Consider the following 6,000-nt stretch of genomic DNA (forward strand, 5'->3'; position numbering starts at 1 on the left):
TTAAAGTAAAAAAATATAATAATAAACGAAAGGCAATGCACGAAAAATAATAATAAATGCAAATTCCACAAAGTACGAATTCTAAAGAAAATATATATAAAGATTATGCCAATGAAATTAATAAAGTTAATAGTCATAAGTCAACCATGCAACATCAGGCACGAAGCATCGTTTTAAAAGGGGGGGGGGGGGGGGCAGACTCATCCATAAATTCTTGACAAGCGAAAAAAAGGCAACTACCTAAAATGGGGGGGGGGGGGCGGGGAGCGTAGTACACCTTTAACTTATATTTCATTGTTCGTTTTCTTATTTTTCCTTTTCAATTTTTTTTACTTGGTCTCAAAAAAGTGGGGGGGGGGGGGGTGGGGGACTCCTTAATAATTTCCTTTATTATATGTAAATTTAAAAATAATCTTTGCTGCGACAAAAAGTACCCCCCCCCCCCCAGCCCCCTGATGCTACGTGCCTGAACTTCCTTCATAGAACAATGAATAGTCATTAAACATTTATATTATACATGTACATGTAGATCGTATGAGAGTGTCCTGGATCCATCACAATCAGTGTTTAAAGATGGTAAGTACATTTTAAGCTGATCATGACTTTCCGTTCGGAAAGATCCAGAACAGAACGGAAATCTGTGAATTTCCGTCTTGGATGAATTGTACTTTTCCACGTATTAATGTGCACTAGAAAATTGGCAACAAAATCGGAAGTAAAGATCTGGAAAAGAAACAAAAATAAACTCTTGAAAAATTGCCAGGAAACAAAAACCGGGGAGTGGGCGAAAGTTCTAATTCATTTAGATTCAATGCGTTTCCTCATTCAATACTAAATGATATCTTATATTAATTTAATATCAATTTGAATAAAAGTGTTGAAAACTAAAACAGAAATTGTTTTCCATATTCAATCTCTGACATGAAAAGAAAATATCTAATTTTCAACAATTCAAAAATCGATTTTTACGTCCTACAGTATACCTGTGGAATTTGGCTAAGGTATTTTTTTCCCGATCAAACGACGCAAATACAAATCCACATCCCCAGGACAGCAAGAATGGAATCAATACTGCACCGTTGTGGGGCCAGTCCATTTGGAGTACTAGCAAGCGATGCAGTTGTAATAGTGGGTAGTGAACCAATACCTTCTGGAGTACTGATTGACCGGTTACCGTCAAGAATAATCATCGGGCCATTATTTTTGGAAGAAATCGCACCAACAGCATAGCAAAGGAAAACAACAAAAGCAACCAAGAGAGTTTTGTTGATCGCCATCCTCATCTAAACATAAATGAGCAAAATTGCAACTTCGGTGCATGATTATCTTATTCAATATACATTCTTATAAACCTTTAAAAGTAGATAAAAAAAAATTCCGGTTACTTTATAAACAGTTTTGTGTGCCCACAACTTTTTTCTCGTACTGTGGTTGCGCATCGTACGATGGTTCAAGTGTTAACCTACGTCACAATTATAACGATATTGCCTAATTTATCACTTAATCCATTGTATTGATTTTTTTTACCATTATGTTAATTTTTCTTAATTTTGTCATTTTAAAACGTCTATCCAATTGTATATTAACAGTTACCATACACCTTTTTGAATAGTAGAGGGCTGTTTAGATGTGGTCTATTGTGCATTTGTATCGATGATATTAATTGATAAAAGACAAATTTGAAAAAAAAATTTACATGTATAAATGTATATGTAACCTTCTAGATTCTTAAAGCCTCGACTTTGAAAAACGTGGTGTACATAGAATAATGTGCCGTTGTTTTGGGGTATTTATGTGAATTTTGATTCTGAATAAGTATTTATTCCGAATTTTATTCCGAATAAGTAAGGTTACATTTTGTATATATTTTTTTCATTGAATTATTAATTTACAGTAAAAACAAAAACATATGTGCACTACTTACATGTATTATTTTCTTGTTTAGTGCTTCGCGGAGCACACAGTGAAAGATCATTTAAAGTCATAAAAATATGAAGAAAAAATTAAAAGCTAAAGCATAAAATTTTTGTAGATGCCGACTTTGATATCAGTCCATTTTCTGAGGCCAAACCCAAAAGTTAGGGTCAGGTCAAATTTGATTCCAAATGCGAGGTCAGGCTCAGCCAATGAGGCCAAGCCAAGCCAGGTTTTCAAGTATGTCAATATATTTTGTACACAATGAAATATGTGAACTTGGACCCCTTCTTCTTTTCCTCTACAGCGAAAATAATAATTTCTCATATCTAATCTGTCATAGTATACACATACACGTATGTTTTAAGCTTCCTCACGTATAAAATTACAAATTAAAATTACAATAAGCACTCTTCGAAAATGTCTTGCTTCGTGGGAAATAATACGCAGATATCACCAAAAAGAATGCATCAAAAGATGTATATAGGCAAATGGTCGGAAATCCGTACTCGACATAATTTTGAGTGCTATAATTTCCTTTTTTTAATTCCAGCAACAGGCGTATACAAGTAAAGAGACAGAAGCGTACAAACAACATAAACTTGAAGTTTTTATGTCAATAGGCTTTATAAAACATCAACATTTTAAAATCAAATTTTAGTCCATTGTGTTCCGTGAAGTAAAATTTGGTTTAAAAATCATTACTTCAAATTAATATTGCATATGTACACAAACAAATCAGTCGTTGACCGGGATTCGGACAACATTAGCTTTGTTGTACATGAAGACACAAATATTGATAAATGAAAAATTAAAGATTTTGAAAATCAGCGCAAGTTGCAATTCTTACCTTAAAAACAACACAACTTTTTTGTCCTCACGAAGAGCCGTCGCATCAGTTTATGAAGAACTGATAATGACATATATATAACTCCGATAACTCCGATAACTCCGGATCCGCATAAGGAAATTAAAAACCTTTAATTTTCCTCATCGTCACATGGAGAAGAGTGGTTGCGGATGTTTTACCAGTTTTATTGAAGTTGTACACCTACTTACATGGTACAAGGTAAAACTGGACGATTTCCTTTGTATAGAACTATTTTTATTAGAATGATTTCATTTTGGGCCAACATTATCATTAGCAGTGAAAATAAGTTAAGTCAATTTACATAAACATGTCTGTATGTACGTATGTTTTTTGATAAGGGACAGGTATAAAATCCGTGGCTAGATAAATGCGGGCTTTCAAATGTATGGTGTGATCATAAATCATACCATTATAACTCCAGTTGGATTAAGACAACTATTAACCAAAGGTTACGAGCTCAATTTTTACAAAAATGGCATAAGGATATTCAGGAATCAACTAAGGGTGTTATATATAGAATTTTTAAACAAATTTTGAATGTGAACGCTACTTACTCTTGTTACCCAGTATATTAAGAAAAATATTAGTTAAGTATCATCATCTTCCTGTTGAAAAAGGAAGGTGGGGTACTTTTTGAAAGAAGTAAACGTAATTGGTGATGCATTTCATGTTACATGTATATTAGAATGCAAGGCATTAAATAAATAACGAAGTAAGTTTTTAGATACATACATATATTACTGTTCTTTTCCTAACACTAAAAAGTTCTATGAATTCATGTCTTCAATTGACTATATTACATAAAGAAAATTGTGATTCTTTATTTCAAAAATTAATCAAACTGCTTGTTCACCCCACCTACTTTCTTGACCCTTACAACTATAATGTATTTATGTAAATATATTTGGTCTTCCTTATGTACCTCTTGTACCATTATATGGTGTTGAGTGAAAAAATAAACTGAAAAACCCCCTGAAAAACTGGTCGTATTCTCCCAAATAAGCAAATAGGAATAAGTCAATCACATGTAAGTCAAGTTAAGCCCTAGGGCCCTTAATTGGTTGATAAAATTATTGAAGTTATAACAATTTTGATTACATATAAATACACATAGAACAGCTAAAGCGTTAGTCATAACTGGTCGTACGTATTTGGTTATCCTGAGTGTGCACGGGTTTTGCCAGTTTTGGCTCCCATGGCTGAACGTAGCGTTTTTTTAAAGTGCGTTAAATTTGGGACAAAATCAACGCATCTTGAATTGTTTTTTCAAAGTTCGTAATTTTTCAAAGTGCATTTTAACAGTGCATCGTACGACAAACAGACGTTGACATACAAGTAGTTATGGTGGCATATCTCTGCCCCTTGTGTGCAATTTATTTTTCTATTAATTATGTCGACATGCAAGATAAAGATGTTGACATGCAAGATAGTTATGTCAACATGCAACATAACTATGTTGACATGCAGGAAAATTGCAATCAAATAAGAGTTAAAAAATCTCAAATATTGCAAATATGTGACATCCAAGATGCTAGATACGCTATACCTAATGATGTCAACATGCAACGTCTTTATGTTAACATGCAACTTCTCTATGTCGACATGCAACTTTTTTATGTTAACATGCAAGATAGATATGTTGACATGCAACATATTTATGTTGACACGCAAATTAGTTATGCTGACATTTAACTTATAAGTTGCATGTCAACATATTTATCTCGCATGTCGCCATATTTCAATGGATAGAAAAATAACTTGCACACAAGGGGCAGAGATATGCCACCATAAGTAGTAGATGAAACGTACAGTTTTGTTTAAAGACGGGTTGTCCACATCTTGCGATGGCTGTATGAACCGTACTTCCTTTTACGATTATCGTGCACCAGTCGTATGTTTGCCTTGAGAACAGCAGTAAAACCATTTAAGTCGTATGTCCCTTGCAAAGCAATCGTACCGGGGTTTTTTGTGCCCCACGACAACTGCACGGACAATCATTATTTTTGACATTAAACAAAGTACTTTTTTTCGTTGAACATGTATTGAAATATATCAACTGTAGAGAGAGAGAGAGAGAGAGAGAGAGAGAGAGAGAGAGAGAGAGAGAGAGAGAGAGAGAGAGAGAGAGAGAGAGAGAGAGAGAGAGAGAGAGAGAGAGAGAGAGAGAGAGAGAGAGTGAGAGAGAGAGAGAGAGAGAGAGAGAGAGACTCGTAGACTTTTATTCTGTAATTGTCCAATGGTGAATAGACTACCTAAACTGAACGACAAAATTGAATGATCTGAAAACATAATTCATCTTTCGTATCTAATACCATAAAATATTGAAATTTTCTCTGAAATCTAGCAGAGAGTTTGCGCAAGAATCTAATTCCAGTTAAATAATAATCAACTGATAAAAAAATTTTCTTGGCAAATGTAATAGATAGAAAAAAGTCTGCATCAAAATCTAACTCGAGCGAATTTATTTACCTATAATTTTCCTGACCAGTCGATATCTTTGAATGATTTTGCAATTTTGTTAACTCTTTGTTGAACTTTATAATATCTTCGGAAAAGCTTTGACAAAACTTTCAACTGAAAATAAAAAGTTACATTAAAATCCTATTATTAAAAAGGGGCACCATTTACACGTCATTCTTTTTAAGAATCAAAGTGTACAAATTCTCTGGTATCTTGATTTTGATACAACTATGAAAACAAATTTATAAGATTTCAATGGTCATGTGAGATGATGATCAGTAATTAATAACTGATTATCAGACTCACAAAAACAGCAACTTTCTCCAGTAGGATGTGTTGGAGTTTTTTTGGGGGGGGTGTTTTATTTTTGTTTTTGTTTAGATTTCTTATAGAAGTGCCATTTTCAAAAAAACACGCGCTTTTCTATTATTAGAGCATGTAAATGTACTAATTCGGAAGCATGGACGTCGCTGGGGATGGGGGGGGGGGTGGGTGGGGTGGGGAGGGGTGTCGTGAGACTGGAAGCCAGGTCAGTGCGGTCCTCCGCAGTAACTTCCGCCTGAGTAGAAATTTAAGCTGATCACGAATGTTGACTGAGTACATTGAGACGAGTTCTGGGCGCCAATTGGTGGAAATTGACGGGAATTTCCCGGAATCAGAACAACAGCAGGAAATAATGATGAAGTCAGGAAAAAAATAAACTCCAGGATTTATTGGCCGTTATCTTAAACTTTAATTGCAAAATTTGAGTGGAC

At 34.2% G+C, this 6,000-nt stretch overlaps 1 long non-coding RNA gene across 1 annotated transcript; it reads right to left on the reverse strand.

Moving 5' to 3' along the window:
- Window positions 1–244: 244 nt before the first annotated feature.
- On the reverse strand, window positions 245–3,006 carry LOC128190631 (uncharacterized). The gene is made up of 3 exons (XR_008244369.1): window positions 2,765–3,006; window positions 984–1,283; window positions 245–723 (listed from the first exon to the last, which is right to left on the reverse strand). It is a non-coding gene; the product is annotated as an uncharacterized LOC128190631 (long non-coding RNA).
- Between the last annotated feature and the right edge of the window lie 2,994 nt (window positions 3,007–6,000).

The sequence above is a fragment of the Crassostrea angulata genome, chromosome 6 (assembly GCF_025612915.1).
Source record: "Crassostrea angulata isolate pt1a10 chromosome 6, ASM2561291v2, whole genome shotgun sequence".
Taxonomy (NCBI): Eukaryota; Metazoa; Mollusca; class Bivalvia; order Ostreida; family Ostreidae; genus Magallana; species Magallana angulata.